Here is a 25529-nt window from a genome sequence, read left to right as displayed (position 1 = left end):
AGTAGCTCAAAAATTTTTATTGTCTGTACCAGTTAGGGAAATGCAAATCAAAACATCTTTGAGGTTCTGTTTTACTGAAGTCAGAAAGATAAAGACCAACAAAATAAACTACAGCTCATGATAGAGGGGATGCCAACAGTAGAGAGCAAGCTTCATTAACTGTTGGTACTACTATAAATTGGTGCATCTATTGTGGAAATCAGTGTGAAAAATAATCAAAAAGCTAAAAGTAAATCTACCATATAACCTAGGTATATCACTCCCTTTGTATGTCCAAAGGACTCAGTATCCTATTCTACAAACACTTGCTCACTCACATTCACTGCTACTCTATTCACAATATCTAGGAAATAAGAACAACCTAAATGTCATTCATCCAATGAATGGATAATGAAAATGTTCTACATGTACAGTATGGAATACTATTCTGTTGTAAAGAAACCTGAAAATATGAGCTTTGCAGGTAAGTAGATTGAACAAGGAAATACAATATTGGATGAGGTAACCCAAACCCAGAAAAACAAACATTGCATGTTCTCTGTCGTTGGAGATGCCTAGCTTCAATCTTCAGATGTGGTATGATTCAGCATCCTTTGGGTATATGCCCAAGAGTGGTATTTCTGGATCTTGAGGTAGATTGAAACACCAAGGGGGTAGAGCAAAAGACCTCCCCCCAGCACAGCCAAGTGCAGACCATCTCAGACACCTGAACTCAGGCCCATGGTCCAATCATCCTCTCTATGCAGACCAGTTAGGTAAAGCCATGAGGAACCTGAAAACGGGATCCTACTGATTATATGAGCAAGATGGGTAAAGATCTTGATGGGGAACCCCACAAAGACAGCAGACTGAAGCTCATGGGAGCTCAAATACTCTAGACTAGAAGCTAGGGAGCCTGCATGGGACCAACATAGGCCTGCTGCATGTGGGTGACAGTTGTGTATCTTGTTCTGTTTGAGGGGCTCCTAGCAGTGGGTCCAGGACTTGTCCCTGGTACGTGAGATGGATTTTTGGAAACTATTCCTTGTGGTGGGATGCCTTGCTTAGCCTTGGTACAGGGGAGAGAAACTTGGTCCTGCTTGAAATTGACATGCCATGCTTTGTTGACTCCCATGGGAAGCTTTACACTTTCTGAAGAGTGGATGAGAAATTAAAAGGAGATTCTGGGAGGGAACTGGAGAGAAGGGAGGGGAAACTGTGTTGGGTATGTAAAATTAATAAAAAAATAATAATAAAGCATAATTGCCAAAAAAAGACATGCTCAACAAGAGGAAAACAATGCCTGGTACTCGAAACCTAGATAACTACCCAGGGCTAATGAAGTCATGAATATTGGAAGAGGACCTACAACCAATACTTTAGTAAACCAGCATAATCCCTAACAACAACCTAAACATTTATTCTTATACCCACAGATAATTATAGCCTTCATTTATCATCAAGGAAACTTCTCTTTGTCACAAATATAGGCCGCTACAGAATACCAACAATAAATCAAAATACAGAGTTGTGGATCCCAGTCTTAAGGTATACATCTATAAAAATACTCCTATACCTAAGGATCAGGTAACATTGCTGAAGGAAAGGGCAGAAAGATTGTAAGATACAGAAGATCAGGGAGTTTCCTGTGCAATTGTGTCTCCTAGTAATGTCAGAAGCTACACTCATAAAGTATTATCAGCATGACTGTCCAAAGAATGAGCTGAACAAGGATGGCACCAATAGACCTGCCTAAGTTGACAGGGAAAAGTCCACATGGCGTAAACTGTATAAAAAAGAACTACAGGTAAATAAAGAATGTTGAAAGTGAGAGAAATTGTCTTCAATGGGAGAAGGCACACCAATTGGTTATCCATTACCAAGAGGTTACCCTGAAAGCACACATGAAGGTCATATTATACAGACTAAACAGGCTATATTTAGGAATACGTATATAAATATACTTATATGCATGCAGCAACAATTAATGAAAAAGGAGGACATGAATTTGAAAGAGAAAGGGTGAGTATATAGAAGAGTCTGGAGGAAGTAAAGGGATTATGTAATTATATTGTAATCTCAAACACTAAAAAGAAATAATTTTAAAAAGAATAACATGGTGGCCCATAACTTTAATTCCAGCACTTAGGGTCATAAATCAGAAGGATTTGAAGTTATAAACCTGTCTGGATTATTCAAGGAGAACTTGTCCAAAAACCAAAAAAAAAAGGAAGGATCAAATGAAGTGGGGAAGAAAAAATAAAATGACTGTGGGAGGGAATGTTAGGCAGAAGATTCATCCACTGAACAGACTGTTTCACAGAAACTCTCTTCCAAGCAAGTGTGATAGGCATCTGTTAATTCAGATGTCTGTCTGTTTCTGTGTCTTCTAGTAACAGTTACTTATTTTTTCAGATATTTGTCCAGATAGTCATGAAGGATGCTTTACGCTGTGCAACTTGGCCTGAATATGAGACAAGGACAGAAGCTAACCTAAACTAATAAATTTGGAATACATGATCTATGTGGCTTTTCTAAGAAAATACCATCTTAACAAAATCTAAGTCAACTCAATTTCTATTTTAAACTTGTCCCAAATAAACCTGATGGATATAGGTAATATTTAATTACAGGATATACATACAGACATAAATCACAACAAAATATCACCTCTAATACTGGAGTTACATATATTTAATACTTTTTTGTGATTTGTAAAGTAGAAGTAAATGCCTTAAAGAAGGGCTAAAATTTATACAATTTATCAATGAAATCGTCAACATTGATGTCTACAACATGAAGCACCCTTCTCCTAAGATGTTCTGTCACCTGCTCAGTTTTATAAGGTATGCCAATCCTCCAAGACCCTCTATGGACATTGATTTAATGAAGGTATTCCCAGCCACCTCTAAGTTCTAAGTGAGAAAGTCCATAATTAAATATAGCATATGTGCATTGGCTGATACTTTTAAAGCCAGCTTTTTTATTAGCACCACATTGTTTATTGCTTTCAACAAATTAAGAGATAACCAAACAAACTTTTCAGCATTTTAAATGAGTTTCTTTATCAGGCCTAATTCTTGGGAGGCTGACTCACCAACACATACACAATCAAAAGTCAGAAAATAAGTCTTTTCATTACTTAGCCAGAGCTTCTGTGAACATATTGGCACTAATTGGTTGTTTTTTTAAAGATTTAAGATGTCAGTTGCCATTGTCTGAGCAATCTGTAAGTTCCTCAAACTATGTACACATTGTTCAGTGACTGCTTTGTTGCTAACACTAATCTATCAACACCAAAATAGTCTACTTACTTCCTGATGTCTCACACTTTAATCCCTTGGTTTCTGCTGTATTTTGCTATAGCAAAAAAATACATACATACATATATATATATATACCTCTTTTTTTCTCTCTTCTCAAGGTCAAGAAATGGTTTGAGGCTTTCAGCAAATAATAAAAAAAAATGGTAGGCACCAATACGGTTGCAATAAACATTTAGTAAACATTAGTACTCACTAACTATTCTGTAATAATTTTCTGTGTTTATGTGATTTCTTATGATCGCTCAAGTTATTAAAGATTGGGAGAATCTCAAAAAGAACTTGAAAATATTGCCCTAATAATACCTGTTGAAATGCACATGGGTTGCTTCAAGTCCGTTTCTATAGCTAATAAAACTGTTTTCTGTAAACATGGTGTAAACGTATTTATGTGAACATAAGTCAATTTATGTGGGATAAATAAGTCAATTTATGTGGGGGAAATGCCTTGGAGTGCAATTATGGGTTCACATGGGAGTTACTCATTTAAGAAACTGCTAGTCTGTTCCCATTAGTAATTTTATCAATTTCTCTGCATCCTTCCTGTATGTGGTACCTTTGTTTTTTCTTTTTTTTTAATTTTGCCATTGTGACAGTGGCATAATGCTGTTTCATCATGGCTATTACTTTTATTTTCCTAATTGAATAATATTCAATATCTCTAGATGTGTTTATTTGCTATTTCTGCATCCTCTTCAGTGAAAAGTCTTCATATCTTTTGTCCATTTTCTGATTAGGCAAGTATTTTCACTGTTGAGTTTTGAGAACATTTTGTATACACATTATTTGTAACATACATAGTTTTCAAATACATTGCCCTATATAGTAGCTATGAATTTCAGCCTGACAGAGAAGAGCACATTTTAATCTTAATTAAACTAGTTTTGATTAACTTTTAAGGATCATATTTTCAGTATTAAGTCTAAGAATTCTTGCACTACAGCTCACAGGCTTTTTACACTGGGTCATATTTTGAGTATAGAATTCATTTTGAGTTTTATTGTGTATAAGGTGTGAAAATGAGACAGAAGTTCACTATTTTATTCATGGATTTGTTATTTCAGCACTATTTTCTTGAAAAGCTTATTCTTTCCACCTCTCTAGTGCATTGCTTGCAACTTTCTTTATAAAACACTCTTCTATGTAAAAAGGTATGAAATATCTCAGAATAAATCTCATTAAATGAAGGAATTTCACAGAGACTTTCTACATGTAATGAAGGTGAAAGTTCTAGTTACAACTCTGAAAAATCAGGTCTGCAAAGCAGCGGCTTTACATTGTATAATGCAATTATACCTAAAAGTTATGATAGTCAGTTAAGGGCACAAATAACATTAATTGCATTTGGTACGAGGGGCAAGCAGTGACAAATTCCATGGCTTCTTCCTATCCTGTATCATTCATGCATGACATGAATTGTGAAATACCAGTCAAGGAACAGTATGACAACTTTGATATGTTCACAGATATAATTGATTCAGTTTCAATTTAGGCAAAAAAATATTGTGCAACAATATACCTACCTCAAAACTATGATATGTTCTGTTGTTTCTTTTCAAACTAAGTTAAAAAATTTGAGTTTGTCAAAGCATTCAAGATCATGCTGACTCTCCATAGCCTCAGTTTCACCTTTCAACGCCAACAGTTTCTTAATGAAAACACTTGGCACTAATCATTTTGAAAGTGTATGCTTCAAAATCATCTTTCATATGTTTATTCCTTTGTGTTCATAATTTCTCAGATCTCTTTTCATTACTCTTAAGGGAACTTATTTCCACTTTATAAATAGCCCCAGTTTCACCAGTTTTCATGATTTGGTCTTCCATTGAGCAAATATTTCAGCACTATATAGATGGTGTATGTTAACATGAAAGACACCCCTTATAGAAGATTATTTATAAAAACACAGTAATTCATCTATTATTTTAAATAGAGTGCTTATTTAAATGTGGAAGAAAGTTGGCTGCTTCTTTGATCTGGAAATCAATGTTTCCATGCAGAAGCAACATTTTATAAGAATAAATAGGAATAAAAGTTTGGTAACAGTCACTAAAATATGCTGTACTTGGGTAGAAGTAGAGATTTCATTGTCTTAGAGAACTGTTGATATGAAGAAATAAAATTTTAAAAAATGAACAAAATGTATTTACCAAACAGATTTTTGCATGGCTATAATTACTGTGATGAGGATAAAGTGTAGGATAACAATAAAAATATAATTTATGAGGTCTGTAAGTCAAAACTGTCAGGTTTATTTTCATGTTTCATTTTGGATTAGAAGTACATCTCAATTTCTATTTCTCAAATGTTTATATGTATAAAGTACTGAACTAGAAACAGTCACAAAATATTAATATAAATTATTTCCTCCCAGAAAATTATTTGGAAATTCTCCAACAAAATACGATTTATTTCCTCTCACCTTCCAAACATGTGTATAAATTTTCTCTTTTTCTTAAAATTAGTTTAAGACTTATTCTTTAAGGATTTACTACATGTATATAGTGTATCTTGGTGATATCTACCTCAAATGTCTTCCCTTCTAATTCCTCCCATCTCATACTTCAAAACCCCTTCCAAATTCTTGTACTTTTTAAGAAGCCACTGAGTTCGATTAGTGCTACATGTGTACAGGTATAGGGGCATCCACTGAAGCATGGGCAATGTACTATTAACCATATCCCTGAAGAAAACTGACTCTCCTTTTCCAACAGACATTGACTGTCTACATTTCCAGAGATAGAGGTAAGGCTTTGTGGTTTTCCCCCCCTCCGTGCTAAAATTTTGAATGGTTTACCTCGTGCAGCTCTTATGGCAATAACCACAATTTTCTCAGTTCATGAGTGTAGTGGTCCTGTCATGGCCAGAATATAATTTTGTTCTGGTCCTCCCAACCTTCTGGCTCTTACAACTATTCCACCTTTAAAAGTTGTTTGCTACTATATCTCTTTGTATTCTTTTCAAGTGAATCAAGAGAAATCTTAATTTTAGAGAAGGAAAAGGGTAATAAAATTGAAATGGCAGAAAATGAGATTAAATGAGGATTGATCATATTGACTTATTCTTTTTGTTTGTTTGTTTGTTTGTTTTCAAGACAGGGTTTCTCTGTGTAGCTTTGTGCCTTTCCTGGAACTCACTTTGGAGACCAGGCTGGCCTCGAACTCACAGAGATCTGCCTGCCTCTGCCTCCCCGAGTGCTGGGATTAAAGGCGTGCGCCACCACCGCCCGGCCTCATATTGACTTATTCTTTTTTTTTAATATTATTTTATTTTATTTTACAATATAATTTAATTCTACATATCAACCATGGATTCCTTTGTTCTCCCCCCTCCCGCCCCCCTCCCCTCCCCCCCAGCCCACCCCCCATTCCCATCTCCTCCAGGGCAAAGACTCCCCAGTCATGGCTTGCTAAAATAATAAAATGTACACTCTGTAGTTCATAAGAACCAAGCAAAAAATAACTCAGTGAGGCCAAGGGATTGCTTTTCCAAATAAAACAATCTTCTCAAAATTCCAAGGAAAAGGATGGCATGTTCTGCCTGCCTTTTTTCATAAGTTTATGGAATCTTACCTGCTGTGGGATATATGGCAAATGTGTTGCTAATTAATCAATAAAACACTGATTGGCCGTTGGCTAGGCAGGAAGTATAGGCGGGGCAAGGAGGAGAATAAAGCTGGGAAGTGGAAAGCTGGGTGAGAGAGACACTGCCAGCCGCCATGATGAGAAACAGCTTGTGAAGATGCCGGTAAGCCACGAGCCATGTGGCAAGGTATAGATGAAAGGAAATGGATTAATTTAAGCTATAAGAACAGTTAGCAAGAAGCCTGCCACGGCCATACAGTTTGAAAGCAACATAAGTCTCTGTGTTTACTTGGTCGGGTCTGAGAGGCTGTGGGACTGGCAGGTGAAAGAGATTTGCCCTGACTGTGGGGCAGGCAGGGAAACTCTAGCTACAAATGGCGCCCAACGTGGGGCAAGAGTTTCCACCTAAAAACTGAAAAAAAAGATTCTAAAACGGAGCTAAAAACAGCTTCCTAATTGTCTCTCTCAAATGAGCGGCAGCTGCTGGTTTCAGCTACTGGTGGGTTCCTGGCGTGCGTGCTCAACCTGCAGTATGGCAGGAATCAGGCCTCTGCAAGTGGCACATTAAGCTGCATGGTGGATTTAGACTTTGCTAGCACAAAACAAAAAAAAAAGAGGTTTCTGGGCTACCCGCTGCTTGGCTAAAAGCATAGACCCACGATAGCTCCCAGAGCTGGCGGTAAACGTAGCCATGTTGAGAAGCTGAGGTGGGCGGAGCCAGCAGCCACAGCTGCTGCAGTTTAAGGCAAGAGATTCACAATAAGACAGATTCAGATGTAATAGTTTACAATGTGTGTAAAAGATACGTAGGCTTGAAAGAGACAAAAAAGGTGATATATAGAATTATAGAAACAAATACATAGTTTTAAAAAATAAAGTCTTTAAAGAGACAGTAAAGGTAGTATAAAAAATAAGCCACGTAAAAATGGATATTACACAGAGAATCTGGATCGTGTTGTCTTTGGGATTTTTAACTGCAGAAAAACATTTGATTGTAAAAGCTGTTGAGTTAAACCAATATGCATATTTTAAAGATATCTTGACTTCAAAATTTGGATATAAGGATATGTTACTTTGGAAAGGAGACTCTGCTTTTGTTCCCACAGAAAGCCAGAGGCTATGGATTTGTTCAAGATTAAGATACATGAGGTTTGACCAGCCAAGACCCCCTGAAGGTCTCCGATGACACCATGGCCCAGATGATCCAACATCCAGAATGGTTTGAAGGCATCTGGCTCAGACAATACAGCTTCATGGACTATTCCATAATTCTAAAATTTTCTTTGTTTCCCCATAAGATACAGCGCCCCCTTCCAGCAGGAAGTAGTAAGAGAAGCTATGCCCAAATTCCCAAATTATATGTAATTTTACTTTGTTAAGGTTAAAAACCTTCCTTTTTGAAAAAAAAAAAGGGGGGAAGTGCTGTGGGATATATGGCAAATGTGTTGCTAATTAATCAATAAAACACTGATTGGCCATTGGCTAGGCAGGAAGTATAGGCGGGGCAAGGAGGAGAATAAAGCTGGGAAGTGGAAAGCTGGGTGAGAGAGACACTGCCAGCCGCCATGATGAGAAACAGCTTGTGAAGATGCCGGTAAGCCACGAGCCATGTGGCAAGGTATAGATGAAAGGAAATGGATTAATTTAAGCTATAAGAACAGTTAGCAAGAAGCCTGCCACGGCCATACAGTTTGAAAGCAACATAAGTCTCTGTGTTTACTTGGTCGGGTCTGAGAGGCTGTGGGACTGGCAGGTGAAAGAGATTTGCCCTGACTGTGGGGCAGGCAGGGAAACTCTAGCTACACTTACCCTTAATGATAAGATCTGCCAACACAATTCTTTAATATATTGCTACCTTTCAGATTATAGGCATACTTTTTGTTTTATATCTGAAAATAATACATTAAACAAACTGCTGCTGAAATTTCTGTTTTACAAAGAAACTAAATGTTTTTATATTCTTAGTAAATACCCTCCTTTCTTACAAAAATGCCTTACTAGTGTTTCATACTTGAGAGAACAGCACTAATTACATGACGGAAGACTTTTACGATTTCTAGTGTTTTCTAATATTTTTATACGTATTTATTGAAGAATAATCAATATTGAGTAAAATTCACCATTATGGTTCATAGTTATTTGAATCCTAAATTCATGCAATTGTTTAACAGCTAAAATAAAGATAAACTGTTCTAGCAAGGTGAACAATTCCATACTCTCCCTTGCTAATGAGTGTTAATTGTTTCTCTGTAAATGTGATTGCTTATTCTAGATTATGTTCAATTTACAATAAAATCAAAGGCATGCCTCTGAGAAGGTATATGAGGACATTTTCAGAAAGAAACAGCTGATAGAAGAAAAGTCTCCCCTCAGCCCCAGAGTAGAGGGCAACAACTTCCAGTTGTGGTAGATATATAAAGAGGTTTAATGAAAATTCAGTGCTTCTTTCCTGCTCCTCTGCCTTTGGCACTTGCAAGGGAGTGCATGTATCCCTGTTGCTATAGCTGGCATCATTCCCTGGTAGTTATCAGCCTCTTCATCCTTCCGTAGTAGCCTGAAGATATGGGACTCTAAATGTATATTCTAGGATGTCAGCACCACATTTGGACTGCTGAGGGTAGCAGCTACATGAATTGAGCAGTTTCAGAGTAATAAACATTTCCAGTAGGCATGTAGTCATTGTTGTACTAATCAGCTCCTATCATGAAACTGGTTCTCTTACATCTCCATTTGCTTTATTCAGAGAGATATATTCATACATATATGTACAAGCACTTTATATATTCTGTACTTTTAGAGATCACCTGTATAATTCAGATTGTGGTACCATCAGTGGTTGTTGACAAAAAAACGGTGAATTTTTGTAATGGTCTCAGTGGGATCTGGAGTTGGCTTTCCAATTCAATTTAATATAAAGTTGCTAAAGATTCTCCTGATAGAATGGGGGAGCACTGAAAACCCGTTCTGTGAATATTTTAAAAAGATCTTTGCAAGATAAATGCATGTGATACTTACTCCCTGTGAAGAACAAGAGATTTTGTGACCATACATAAGCATATTCGACCTGACTGTGCCTTTTACTTTGCCTTACTTCTATCAAAGCTCAGCTTTAACTGTCCAGAGTGATTTTAAGGGTAGAAGTCAGCAGTAAAGAGTTTCCACCTTCTTCTTTGGATTACTTTAGATTATTTTATCAACACAGTGGCACTTGCATCTTTATTTTCACAGCTGTGGCCTTTCAGGCTTCTTTGAAACACCTTAGCATTTTCCTCTTTATACTTTTGTAGTTATACTGTAACAAAAATATATACATATCAAAAATATTTACATACTATTTTGTGTAATGTGTAATGTGTGATTTGAGATTTAATATTACTTATTAAGATTAGAAAAATATGAATGCCTCACAAGCTGTCAAGAAAAGCAGAATACTTGGTAATTTGTAGTTATTGAAACTAGTAGCATATAGATGCATTGTTATACAATAAATTCTGACATCATGGAAACGTATTTATCCAGTACTTAAAACACAGCACAATTAAGAAAATGGAGAACATTTTTGCAAATGCATGTAAGTATGTTGCATAGTGGTGGAAGTAACATAGTACTAGATAAGGTTCAGTTTATCTAAATAACCCCCTACAGCAGAAAATCTGGTTTTAATGTTGCAGTGCATAGATCTTATTTTTTAAGATGCTAGTAGTTTAATTGGTTGGCTGAAACATGTGTCAAAATATGGCATACTGTGATTAAGGAGGAGAAAGTATCTTCTATCCCTTGGTTCAGTGTTGAAAAGTGAATTCAAGCCGGGCAGTGGTGGCGCACGCCTTTAATCCCAGCACTTGGGAGGCAGAGCCAGGCGGATCTCTGTGAGCTCGAGGCCAGCCTGGGCTACCAAGTGAGTTCCAGGAAAAGGCACAAAGCTACACAGAGAAACCCTGTCTCGAAAAAAAAAAAAAAGAAAAAAGAAAAGTGAATTCAAAGGCTCAGGGAAATTAGAATATTTGAGTAAATTTACTGTGAAAAACTTAATCTTCTTAAATGGGAGGGTTTAGAATGCCCTTTACTAATACTTTAATAGACTTGTGAGAAGGTCATCAATATACTTGAAATCTATTATTGCTCCTCTCTGAAGATTAGATGTAAGAATGGTAGCATAGCTGCTCACTTGAATACCAACCACAAAATATGTAATAATAATATACCATGACAATGTGAATGGTGAATATTTCACTCCTAGATGAAGGCTTTTATACGTTGGTATATATCTAACTTTTACAACATTTTTGTATTAATTTTAGTCTGAATTGCCTTTATTCTTGTAAGAATGTTTATGTATGAGTTTGTTTCTTAGCATTTAATTCTGTCCCACTAAAAAATGTTTGTCAGTCCTTTGACTACCAGATTTATTCAATTACCACAGCTTCATCTAGATTTAAATAATGTAACAGGAGGCCTCCAACTATTGGTTTTTATTTGCCACCACTTAAATTTTCAGAATTTATTGCTTTAGAACATTCTAGTGACACAATTAATGATTTCATTTTAAGGATGTTTACGTAATACTTAACTGGCTACTATCAAAATTATTGATGCATGTTCTTCATGTTTTTTGGTCAGTTTTTAAAATAGCTATATATGTAAAATATCGTTGATTTATTATTGTCATTCTTTTGTTGGAAGTGCCTGGGGATATCATGGGGAGTAAGTAGGTAGGGGTGAATGCAACTATGATATATTGGATATGTGTATAGAATTCTGAAACAAAAGGTAAAAATAAACAACGAGAAGGTATTAGCACAAAAACAGAAACATGGAACAATGGAATAGAATTGAAGACCCAGACATAAATCCACACATGCATGAGCATCTGGTGTTTTAAAAAGAGGCTAGAAATGCACACTTGAAATAAGACAGTATCTTGAACAAATTTTCCTGGTCAAACTGAGTGGCTTTGTAGCACAAAATTCAACTCCAAATGGATCATAGATATCAACATGAAATCAGATACACTGAACCTAATAGAAGAGAAAGTAGGGAATAGCCTTTGACTCACTGACACAGGAAAACACTTTCTGAACAGAACTATGTTAGCACAGGAAGTAAGATCAAAAATTTAAAAAATGGGAGTTCATGAAACTGAGAAGTTCCAGCAAGGCAAAGGACACCCAACATTTGCACAAAGCAGTGTCCTACAGAATGGGAAGAGATATTTAATAACTACATATACAATAGGGGGCTAATATCAAAAATATATAAATAACTCAAGAAGATAATATGAAAGCAAATAACCCAATTAAAATATGGTATGCAGATCTAAACAGCATTCTCAATAGAGGAAAGTCAAATGGCTATGAAACAAATATTCAACATCATTACCAATCAGGGATTTCCAAATTTAAAAAAAAAAAGCTATTTTGAGGTTACATCTTATACCTGTCAGATTGGCTAAGATCAACAAAACAAGTATCATCTCACAGTGGTGAGGATGTGGAACAAGAGAAACACTCATATATTGATGATGGGATTGCAAACTCAAGTAGCCACTATGGAAATCAGTGTAATAGTTCCTCCAGAACATGGTAATAGGTCTACCTTAAGGTCAGCTTTACCACTCTTGGACATATACACCAGGTGCTGAACCATGTTCATTGATGTTTGTCTTAGAGTTTTATTTTTGTGAAGAGACACCATGACAATTTTTTATAAAGGAAAAGATTTCATTGGTTTATAGTTAAGAGGTTTAGTCCATCATCATCATGGCAGGATAAATGGCAGAATGTAGGCAGACATGGCACTTGTGTGATGCTAAGAGCTCTACAGATGGATCTGCAGGCAGCAGGAAGTGAATGAGTCACTAAGCCTAGCTTGAGGTTCATGAGACCTGAAAGCATGCCCCAAGTGACACAATTCTTCCAACAATGACACACTTTCTAATAGTGGCATTCCCTATGATCTTATGGGGGCCATTTTATTTTAAACCACCACATTGTTCACTTCACAAGAGCCAGAAATTGGGAAGAATCTAGATGTTCCCTAACAGAATGTTGAATGAAGAAAATGTACATTTACACAATGCAATATGATTACTTAAGTACTAAAAAAAATAAAATACCATCAAGATGTTTTAAGGCAAATGGAAAGATCTAGAAAAATTATCTTGAGTGAGGTATCTCAGACCCAGAAAGACAAATACAGTATGAATTTGCTTATATGTAGATTTTAGTTAAGTCAATGATAACCAAGCCACAATCCATGGAACCACAAAGGTAAGATATTGAGTAAGAAACTAGAGGGAACAAATTGATATTATTAGAAACAAAATATATAATAGATAATGATGGATGTATGGGGGCAGGCTGGAACAGGAAAATCAAGTGGGGAGGAAAGGGGGTTTTGGGAGGGAATATGGATAGAGACAACTAAAATTCAGGTGTATTTGAGGGGTATGCACAAAACTCATGTCCAAGTGGATCAAAGACCTCAACATAAATCCAGTTACACTGAACTTGATAGAAGAGAAAGTAGGAATTAGTCTTGAATGCACTGGCACAGTAGACCACGTCCTAAATATAACATCAGCAGCACAAACACTGAGAGCAACAATTAATAAATGGGACCTCCTGAGACTGAGAAGCTTTTGTAGAGCAAAGGACACAGTCAATAAGACAAAATGACAGCCTACAGAATGGGAAATGATCTTCACCAACCAACCCCACATCTGACAAAGGGATGATCTCCAAAATATATAAAGAACTCATAAAGCTAGACTTCAAAATACTGAAAAATCCAATTAAAAAATGGGCTACAGAGCTTAACAGAGAATTCTCAATAGAAGAATCTCAAATGGCTGAAAGATATTTAAGGAATTGCTCAACATCCTTAGTCATCAAGGAAATGCAAATCAAAATAACTCTGAGATACCATCTTACACCTGTCAGAATGGCTAAGATCAAAGACACTGAAGACAGCTTATATTGGAGAGGATGTTGAGCAAGGGGAACACTCCTCCACTATTGGTGGGAATGCAAACTTGTACAGCCACTCTGGAAATCAGTATGGCAGGTTCTCAAAAAAGTAAAAATAAGTCGTCTTCAAGACCCAACTATACCACTCATGATCATATACCCAAGGAATGCTTAATCTTACCACAAGGACAAATGTTCAACTATGTTCATATCAGCATTATTCATAATAGCAAGAACCTGGAAACAACCTAGATGCCCCTCAATGGAAGAATGGATAAAGAAAATGTGGCACATATACACAATGGAGTAATACTCAGCAGTAAGAAACAATGATATCATGAAATTTGCAGGCAAATGGATGGAACTAGAAAATACCATCCTGAGTGAGGTAACCCAGACTCAGAAGGACAAACATAGTATGTACTCACTCATGAGTGGATAATAGATGTGAGGGAAGGGATGGCCAGATTGCAAACCACAGCTCTATAGAGGCTAGCTAGCAGGGAAAGATTCTAGGAGGGACACATGGATGGTCCATTGAAGGAGAAGTGGAGGAGAATTACATGAGCAGACTGGGAGTGGGGGGTGCCAGAGGGTGAGGAGTGGGGCATGAGAACATAGGGAAATGGAAGGATTGAGCTGGAATAGGGACAGAGTGAGAGGGCAGGGAGGGAAATACCATGATAGATGAGGACATCATGGGAATAGGAAGAAGCAGGGTACCAGGGAAGCTCTCAGGAATCCACAAGGACGACTCCACCTTGGAGTGCTGGCAGTGGTCCAGAGGGTGCCTGGACTGGTCTACTCTGGTGACCAGTCTAGTGAATACCCTAACCGTTATCATAGAGCTTTTGTCCAGTGACTGATGGAGGTAGATGCAGAGATCCACAGCCAGGCGCCAGGCTGAGCTCTGGGAATCAAATCGATGAGAGAGAGGAGGGATTCTGCAGGTGGGGGACGTTGGGATCATGATGGGAAGATGTGTAGAGATGACTGGCCACAGTAGTGGAAGCCCATGAGCTGTAGACTAGTGACCGTGGAGCACCCATGGGACTGGGCTAGGCCCTCTGGATGTGGAAGATGGCTGTTTGGCTTGAACTGTTTGGGGGGCACCCCGGCAGGAGGATCGGGATCCATCCCTGGTGCATGGGCAGGCTTTTGGGACCCAGTGCCTGTGGTACGACTACTTGTGCACTCTTGGTACAACAGAGAGGGGCTTGGACCTGCCTAGGCTCAGTGTGCCTGACTCTGCTGACTCCCCATGGGGGCCTTGATTTGGGGGATGTGGGGATGTGGGGTGGCTTGGGAGGGAGGGCTGGAGGGTGGGAAAAGGGAGGAGGGGGGAATGTGTGGGTGGTATGTAGAGTGAGTAAAAAATTTCTTAATAAAGAAAAATGAAAAGAAGAAAAAAATAAAAAACAACTATCTTGTAATGTATAAATGTTGTTGATGTTCTGAAGTATTTTGCACCTTTAAGAACTTTAAGATCACTATTTACCTCAGTGAATGTTCTATTGCTTCATTTTCTTTTTGCCTGTGTGCCCAAGGCCCTTTACAGCACCTGCTCTATGAGAATGTTTTAGGGTCACCATCCTGTTTGGTTTCTTCCAAAAACTTGTCCAGATAAAAAAGATTTCCTTCAAAATGTACTGGTCCTTCTTGGCTGCTCTAAGTTCTAAACCAGAAAACTAATTATCAGAAATAAATCTGTTGGTCTTTGTTCTGGCTTCTAGATTGCCATTACTCTTGTCCCCATCCAAGATTATTTTACTGGGCTTCTAAACACTCAGAAATATATCTGCACAACCACTCCAGGCTCAATAATAATCATGACAAATTTTATTTCTTCCTTCAAATTTACTGTCCATATTCTTGGATTGGTTGAAGATCTATTGAGCATACTAAACTGCATTAGAAGTTAAAGGATTGGATAGAGCAAGAATTTGTACTATTCTTACTAAAGACCATATACACTGCTGTATGGCATGTAGAAGGCTGGAATCATCAGTTAGCTACCAAGTATCTGGTTGGTCCTATTAAGAGTTCAGTATTGGACTTTACTGTTAATACTATATATTATCATATAGACAAAGATTATAGAAAATCAGCCCATACTACTAAATATATGAATAATTGCCAATTTTACCAACAGATAAGGTAAATTTTCAAGTAGCTTCTAAACCTATAACTTATCGAATATTTGAAACTTGGAATTTTTTTTGTTTGTAGGATGGAATTCTAGCATGTGACTAAATGAATGAATATATATTCCTGTATTTCTCAGAGTAACACCCAAGACCAATATGTATATTTATGAGTCTAATATTAAGATTTCTCTCCCTCTCACAATATCTGTGACATAACAAGAAAGGGTAGATTTTTATTCAGTTTGCAGGCTTCATTCCATGCTCAACTGGTCGAGTTTCTGAATCTCTGGTGGGCATAGCATCATGGCAGGAAAAGTATACTGAAACAAACCTGGTTATTTCATATAGTCCAGGACACAAAAACAAGAAGAGGCTATACCTACAGGACACCCTCCCTTCACCTATGTGACACCTTCTAAGTTTCCTTCACCTTCCAATGGCCCATCACTTTATAACATAGTGAACCTATGGAACTCAGAGTCTACGTTATCCAATCACTTCCCAAAAGTTCCGTTTCCAAATTCTTTAAGAATCATACTCTAAGTCAGCAATTCTTCATTGTGGACCAAGCCTTCAACATAAAAATCTTTGGTAAATATCTCAGACACAAAAACAAAGGCAAGTTTCATAGTTAATATATTCAACAAGGAACCATATTTATCAGCATTTTAAATAACAGTGTAGTTAGGATATCTAACACATTTATAATGGAGAAACTTTTATTTGTTTACATATCCTATAACCTGTATAGTTTATCCATGCAGTATAAATGAAGACACCTGGATTGCTGACTTAGAGTATGATTCTTAATTATCATCAAACAGCAAAAAAATAGGTTTTAATTTTCCAAGGAATCTACTGAAAGGCATGTAGATTTTATTTACTGAAAGTATGAAAAGCTAATTAACATGCAACTATCTTAGAGAAGCACACACTCACACTGTGGAATGTCTTTGTTAGTGCCTATTTCTCTTAATCCCCATGCTTAAAGTTCATATTAAAATACCTTTGATAAAACCTTAGGTCTGCTTCTAAAAAAATCAATTCATACACAGTGGCTATAAATATAAATTGGTAATAGTCTTAGCTTTAATGATTAATGAACATGAATTAATCTAGTGTGTGTTGCATATCCACTAATGAATAGAAGAATTAAATCTTTATTTAGATTCTAGCAGGTAAAATCTTGACCACCATGCCATATTGACTAGGAAGGAGAGAGAATCATAGTATTCATGCTATGTGTGACACCTTGCCTTTATATTCTCATTCCCAGATGTCACAGGTCAGGCGAAAGACAGTTTAAGCATAACATTGGAAGATTGTGCTAACTTACACTGGCTGAAGATGCAAACAGAATTCAAGTCCATAAAACATAGAAACTCATGCATTCATCGTTTATGGACAAAACTGATATAATTTACTAAAAAAAAAAAACCTAACTTTGACAATGGTTGCTGCCAAATATTTAAGAAAATACTTTTAGAAATCATATGGCAAAACCTATATACTTCGCATGTACAAGTGAACACAATGAAATGACTGGTAATTTAACTCTAAATTCTTAAATTTCCTTCTAAGTGACATATTTTACTTGGTTCCATTAGCTTAAACAGTGTGAAAAACAGTATATCACAGGAAATTTAAGAGTACCTTATTGTCCTTGCTTTCACTGTCACTTTAAGTTAGAAAGCAATTAACAAATGACCCTATATTTGTTATCTTTTCTGGACATCTGAATTCTCTACTATATTTTAGATGACTTGTGTTACCTTGGGAAATGATTAAGCTAGTCAATGTCCCTCCCAAAGCTGCCATTGACTGATAAGTGAACTGCATATTAATTTAAGGATCCTTATCATACTGAAGGTTTTTGTCAGAACCTGTGATAACCTGATTTTGCATATTTAATATGGGATTAGAAGAGATTTGTTCATTGAAGACTTCCACATGTTGCTGATACTAGAAATACTTCAATAATACACTGTTGTTTGCCATGTTCCTTTTAGATATGCAGAAGAAACAAAGTAATGTGACTTTGTTTTCAGAAAGGGGCTTTCTTATAGTTTAGTTTTTATCTTTTAATTAGAACCAGAAAGTGACAAATTTCTCGGAACTAATTTTGCCTGGTTTGGACTTGCTCACTTCTTTAGGACAAAAAAAAAGTTCTTCTCAACCCTTTATAGTTCATTTATAAGTCTGTAGGCAGCAAAAGAGATTCATGACAGAACAAAAAGTGAAAGATTTAACTATACAACCTCCTTTAGAGAATCAATTCCTGCCCGCTTTAAAAATGGAAATAGATGATACACAGAACTGTAACAAACTTGTTTTATTAGTAGTTTTGGAAGCATTTTTCACCTGTTTATATCCTTCTTAGTGACATTTGTTTTTTTCTTCCTGTTTATAGTGCCTAATCTTAGACTTTGTCCTCTCACATCTTTTGTGTGTTTTAGAACGTAAATAAAAATACAGGAACTGAGACATTATGATGAACTAGAAGCCTTCAGGAAACTTTATTTTTGTGAGACCAGAGGCAAATTGCTTAAGCTTGGAAGCTGTGCTTAACTTGGTATATTTAAAACAAAGAGTAACAATGTCTGCTTTCAGGGAGCTTATATAAGGACAGATTAGACCATAGACAGGAGATACACTGAACACATTTTGAATAAGTAAGCCAAGAACATTTACTATAAGGATTGTAGGAGTTCATTAATGGAAAATTGCACAGGATTTGGTGCTGGAGGCCACTGGTTCTGACACAGAAAGCATCAGACAAGGGATTTTAATCTGACACTGAAAAGTATTTTTTTTAGACTCTATATTCAGATATCCCCTTCTCTAGAGGTGTTATGAAGTAGCTAATGGGAAAAATGGGTAGGCAACTTTACCTGGGGTGGTGGGAAGTAGAAGAGATAAATAATACTAAGGATGTTTTTAAAAGCCATAGGGAAGGTGGGTGGTGGTGGTGCATGCTTTTAATCCCAGCACTCAGAAGGCAGAGGCCAGTGGATCTCTGTGAGTTCGAGTCCAGCCTGGTCTACAGATCAAGTTCCAGGACAGGCTCCAAAGCTACACAGAGAAACCCTGTCTCAAAAACAACAACAACAACAAAAGCCGTAGGGAAATATATTAGTTTAAAAATACATATTTATTATATTTCATATTATATTATTAAATGTGTACATACATGTATACATCTATGTATTCATGAAAATATAAATTTTAAGTGGAGTTATGCCATATGAGGTGACTTTAGTACCAAGGACCATAGATTATCTCACAGAATTCCCATTAGCAGCCATGAGAAACCTTTCTTCGAGTTTTTGGTTGAGGAATAAGAGAGACCCAATACAATATGGACTTTTTCCATTGCCCTTTGTTGCCTTCCAGGATTCAGAAATAAGACCTGGTTGCTGAAGATATGACTTCAGACACAGGACTTGCAGTATTTTAGCTGGAACCTTCCTGGAAGCCTCCTCCTTGAGGAATGACTGTCAAAATATCTGAAGGTATTATGCAAGCTGACCAAGGAAGGAAAGAAATCAATATTCCTACCCAGCTATAAAGCTTATGAAGCACAACAATAACAACTGACAAGGTAGCCACATTGGTGAAATAGTGACAATTCTATCTTAGGGGTAACCAACAGGTATCTAATTATACTTAAGGACTGCTCAGCATAAGGGTATTCATGCATGGTTATGGAAGCCTAGCTATTCACAGCTTGACTGACCACAGACCCTAGAGAAGAATATACTACTGCCACTTTCATAAATTAATATAATGTCTAATTGTATTCTAAATGCTTACCCTCATACCCACAGATATGTGAAGTTCCCATTCCTTGTAAAAGAAATGTCTTCTTGCAATAGGTGGACACTATTATAAAGATCTGTAACTGGTCAAATACAGAGATTAAGTGATCACGTTGTACCCAATCCCCAACTGATACATCTACAATGCAACACTACACCCAAGGCTCAGAGAAATCAAAGAGTGGGTGAAAAAACTGTAAGAGCCAGAGGACCAGAAAGCTTGCTGGTATATACTATCCTCTAGGCATGGAAGACAAATTGTACCCATATAGTCTCAACCATATGGTTATATGAACAAGATCTGCTTACTGATACAGAGTGATATACCAATGTGGCCAATGTAAATTTGATAAGGCCTCACCCCTATAAGAAAAGCCATAGGTGCTTAATGGCTGTTCATAGAGAGAGAATACGTTTTCTTTAGCGACAAACTTTTTCATGGATTGTCCAATCGTGACTGTGTACGTGTGCGTGTGTATGTGTGTGTGTGTGTGTGTGTGTGTGTGTGTGTGTGTGTGTGTGTATAGTTACATATATACGTAACAATAATAACTAAAGAGGAGATCTTTAGTTTGGAAGGGAGTAGGGATACACAGGAGTTTGAATCAGGAAGGAAAGTGCAGTAAAGATGGAGATGCAGTACTCTTGTAGAAAGTTACGAAATAACAAAATAAAATAAATGAGTGAATTAAATTTAAAATAAAGATTTCATGGAAACTTAGGGAAATTTTAAAGCTTAAAAGTATGAAAGTAGGCTCCCTCACCTGCCACCCTAAGCCCACCTGTGGCCTTGGGGTTTGCTGGCTGGGTCCCCTTTGTCCCTCTGGTCATTTCCACCACTAAACACCCCTTTTGGGCACCGGACCCTGCAGTACGCCCACGAGACTTCTCTGGAGGCCGGCGCCCCTGGCCTGCTCTTCTCAGAGCCAGCTAGGCTGGAATATTCTCTCCTCCTCACTAGGCGGCTTTCTGTCCGCCATGTTGGAAGCCGATTCCTGTCACCAACTGGTGAGGGGCAGGGTGGGGGAGGGGAGCGGCCTGCACCGTGGACTCAGGTGCAGCAGGATGCGCGGGTGGCCAGGTGGGAGAGGAGCTTGAGGGGGAAGGAGGCCCGGGCGGTGGCGGCGGCATTCCGCGGGCCTTCCAGGGGCAAGGGGATTCATTTTGGGTAGAGGCGGTGCCTGAGGCCGGGTAGGGTACCCAGCAGGAACCAAGCTCCCGGGCCACAAGTTTCTCTGCCACAGGAATCTCGCCAGGTTCGCTCAGGACTCCACCTCAAAAGGCTTTCACTTAGGCCCTTTTCTTTTGTCATTATATTATTTTATAAAATGAGGATTGAACCTAGGACCGTGTGTACTAGGCAGGAATTGTCTACCACTCAGCTACAGACTCAGCCCTTATAATGTGTTGTAATTCTGTAGCTGGAGTTAGTGTGGGCCACCATTCCTACCTGAGCTCTTTTTCCCATGAGTGATTCCTGGTGTCTGAGTCACTAGTACTCTTAAGTAGAATTGTTCTGCTTTATTTACAAGACTGCTTTGGTTCAACTTGGTTTGAACATCAACTTTATTTTTGCGTTTAATATTGCCTACCTTAGGCCGGGCGGTGGTGGTGCACGCCTTTAATCCCAGCACTCGGGAGGCAGAGCCAGGCGGATCTCTGTGAGTTCGAGGCCAGCCTGGGCTACCAAGTGAGTTCCAGGAAAGGCGCAAAGCTACACAGAGAAACCCTGTCTCGAAAAACAAAACAAAACAAAACAAAAACAAAAACAAAAAAAAAATTGCCTACCTTTAGTTGAAATACAAAAAAATTAGGACCAGTGAGCCAGAAGGTACAAATACTGCTTAACCTATTGAGCTAATAAATGGTGAGGTAGTTCTTATCTTTGGTCCAGAGTTTCATGAGGGTAAAACTAGATTTGAGTCTCCCCTGCCCTTATTTTTTAAGACAGGATTGCAGGGATACACCACTATGCCTGGCTCAACTTTCTGCTTTATGTTCATTTTTTGAGACAGGGTTTCTCTGCAGCTCTGGCCTGGAACTCACTTTGTAGACCAGGCTGGTCTAGAACTCAGAGAGCCTGCCACTGCCTCTGCCTCTTGATTGCTGGGATTTAAAGTGTGCACCATCACTGCCCAGCAGCTTTCTGCATTTGTTTAAAGAAAATTTTATAGGAAAAATACCACATAATGGACTTGTCTCTTTTGTTTCATAGTTAGACTCTTTCTATGAGGGGAAAAATATTTGAGACAGAGTCTTAATATGTAGTTCTGACTAGCCTGGAATTCATTATGCAGAATAGTCTGGCTTCAAACTCACAGATTGCCCTGCGTCTGCCTTCTCAGTGCTAGGATTGGAGGCTATGGTGAAGTAAATGGTAATGCTGGAGAAAGAGAGATATCTTTAAAGAGCCTCAGTACTGATGAAGCTACTAACTCTATTTCTAGGGTCCTCAATGGCAACCAGCAAGTTGTAAACACTAACCTGAAGCAGACTGTGAAGACCAGCACCTTTGGAAAAGCAGGAATTAAAACCAAGAATTTTATTCAGAAAAACAGTATGGACAAAAAGAATGGGATGTCTTATGAAAATAAATCTGGAGAGAACCAGGCTGTAGATAAGACTGACACTGTAGCAGTCCCAAGTGGCCTTATAACAAATAATTCAGGCTATATCACTGATGGCTATATGGGGAAAGGAGCAGATAATAATGGTAGTGGATCTGAGAGTGGATATACCACTCCTAAAAAGAGGAATTCTAGGCATTGTGAAAACCTTAATTTAATGCAGGACAAAATAATGTAAGAGACTAGTGTGTCAGCATTAAAACAGGGACTTGAAAGTTTAAAGCCTGACTATAGTGAACAAAAGGGAACTCGAGCAGATAGTTCGAAGCCTGTTTAGAAGTATGAAACTGGACCTGGAGGAACAAGTTGTGAAAAACCTGCTGTAGGTGACATACTTCGTAAAAGCTCAGATGTTAAACCTGGTTTGAACAGCAAAAAGTTTGAGGATCGGCCTAAAGGATGCCTCAGCTGCTGCCTCCAAAGAGGACTCCTGGACCTTGTTTAAACCACCCCAGTTTTTCCAGTGGACAATAGCAGTGCTAAAATAGTTCCTAAAATAAGTTATGCAAGCAAAGTTAAGGAAAACCTCAACAAAACTGTATAGAACTCTTCTGTGTCACCATCCTCATCTTCATCCTCTTCATTATCTACTGGGGAAACTCAGACCCAACCTTGAAGCCGATTATCCCAGGTCCCCATGTCAGCTCTGAAATCTGTTACTTCTGCCAACTTTTCTAATGGGCCTATTTTAGCAGAAACTGATGGAAATGTGTATCCATCAGGGGCTCAGCTATTGCTAACTACTGCTGCTAATATTTTAACACCCATCTCTACTGGGACTGATTCAGTTCTTCAGGACATGAGTTCTGACTTCAGCAGCTATTGAACAAATTAAGTCTAGCTTTTTTATCTACCCTTCAGATATGCAAATGGTGCTGTTAAGCACTGCACAAGTAGATCTGTGAAACCTGGGGGGTATCTTCCAGAATCAATGGGGTTTATCATTTATAAATGAGCCCAGTGCTGGCCCAGAGACTTTTATTGAAAGTCATCAGATCATAAAGTGATGGAAGTGACAATTCAAGGAGAATATCCTGCCACTTTGGTTTCACAGGGTGCTGAAATAATTCCCTCAGGAACTGAGCATCTTGTGTTTCCCAAGGCTTATGAGCTGGAAAAACAGACTAGTCCTCAAGTTCTGGGTAACATTCTAAAACCAGGGACTACTGAGAGTAGAGCCTTATCCTTGGAAGCCAGTCATATAGGTGACCTGCAGAAAGCAGACACCAGTAGTCAAGATGCTTTAGTGTTTCTCTCAAAGGACTAGAAATAGAAAATCAAAATCTTCTGGCCTCTCCCACAAGCACTTTATTAGGCTCTGCCAAAGAACAGAGATACCAGAGAGGCCTAGAAAGGAATGATAGCTAGGTTCTTTTGACCTGAGTGCTGCTATTGTATATCATACTAAAGAAATGCAATCTATATGGAATTTGCAGAAGCAAGATTCCAAAAGGATAATCACTTACAATGAAGCCATGAATAGTCCAGATCAATGAAGGACCAGACTGCCTATTTGTAACCTTTCTGCACCATTAGAGCCACCGTTCATGGGGGACACAAGGCTTTTATGCTCCTAGATCAATGCAGCAGAGGAACCATAAGTAGAATCACAGGATAGTACACACACACACACACACACACACACACACACACACACACATATATAGTTATTTTTTAAAATGCAACTGAAAGTAATTAGACTTCTTAAGGAATCAAATTTATTTCAAGAGACTACACATGGTTATTTAATCTCCAGTACTGGGTAGTGTTTTTCTTGTATTTTGCTAGTTTTTGTTTTTAAGTGTGAATGCAAGTGATTAATGAATACATACTTAAGAAGTGTGGTCCTAAAGTTCCTGCTGTCATTGACTTGGGAAACAAATGACCCACTGGAAAGGCAAATCCACTTACTAGATATCTGTATCTTGTTCTGTGACTAAAGTGATACACTAATCATGGGGAACCCAGAATGATGCAACATTTCCCCCTACTCTGCCCTTGATCTTTTAGTTATTTTGAGCCCTGCGAGAATGCTGGATAAATGCCTTGAAGTTTGCAGGGATGCTTTTTTTTTCAATCCAATGATTTGCATGTCTTGTCAGGAGTTGTGCAGCCTCTGTGGGGTATTGGGGAAATAGTTCCTTCCATTCCTTTTTTTGGGGGGTGTCAGGACAGGGGGAGGGCATTGAAGATCCTGGAATAGTTGGTGGGTACATTATGGTGATATTTTATTTGTACTGAAATGTGATTTTATTTGTATGTTGATAAATACAGTTGCCTGGGTATCAGAGCTAATAGCAAGCCAAAGCAGAAGTCTGGCATTGGTAGCACACGCCTTTAATCCCGATCAAATGACAGGCAGATCTCTGTGTGTTCAAGGATACCACCAGCATGGAGACACACACCTTTAATCTCAATACCAACCATAGAAGACCTGGAGGTCTGTATAGATGGGCAGTGACCAGGAGGTCATGTGATTGGGTTTACAACCAATGAGAAGGCAGAACACAAAGTCTATAAAAAGACAGATACACAGGAAGTAGAGCTCTTGCGGAAAGGACAGCAGCCACAATAGGGTAAGAAAGGGTTTTTAGCTCTTAGCTATCGCTCTGACCTCTTGGGCTGTTAACTCTGCAATTGGCTCTGTGTTTCTTTCTTTCTTTCTTTTTTTTTTTTTTGGTTTTTCGAGACAGGGTTTCTCTGTGTAGCTTTGCGCCTTTCCTGGAACTCACTTGGTAGCCCAGGCTGGCCTCGAACTCACAGAGATCTGCCTGGCTCTGCCTCCCGAGTGCTGGGATTAAAGGCATGTGCCACCACCGCCCGGCTGTGTTTCTTATTTAATAAGACGGTTACATCTACAGTACATAGTTAACTTACTTTGGTTACATGTTTGACTTTTAACAGCTGATGAATCCAAGAGTGTCATTTAAAGAAAAGTTGCAGAACAAGTAACTGGATCTTAAATTATCCATTGTAATTGTGTAACTGGGAGCAGAAATATATTCTGCTTTTCACTGTAGGTGCTCAGAGTTGCTCTCCATCACTAACACTAAATTTGTACTCTTGTTTTTCATCAAACATCT

The 25529-nt window shown here is 38.1% G+C and overlaps 1 pseudogene; it reads left to right on the top strand.

The window, feature by feature from the left end:
• LOC131900081 (FMR1-interacting protein NUFIP2-like) overlaps positions 1 to 23993 on the top strand; it is a 129602-nt pseudogene extending 105609 nt beyond the window's left edge.
• Positions 23994 to 25529: the final 1536 nt, after the last annotated feature.

This window comes from Peromyscus eremicus, chromosome X (assembly GCF_949786415.1).
Source record: "Peromyscus eremicus chromosome X, PerEre_H2_v1, whole genome shotgun sequence".
NCBI lineage: Eukaryota > Metazoa > Chordata > Mammalia > Rodentia > Cricetidae > Peromyscus > Peromyscus eremicus.
Note: the sequence above shows the minus strand (reverse complement) of the source record. Positions and strands in the feature narration are given on the sequence as shown.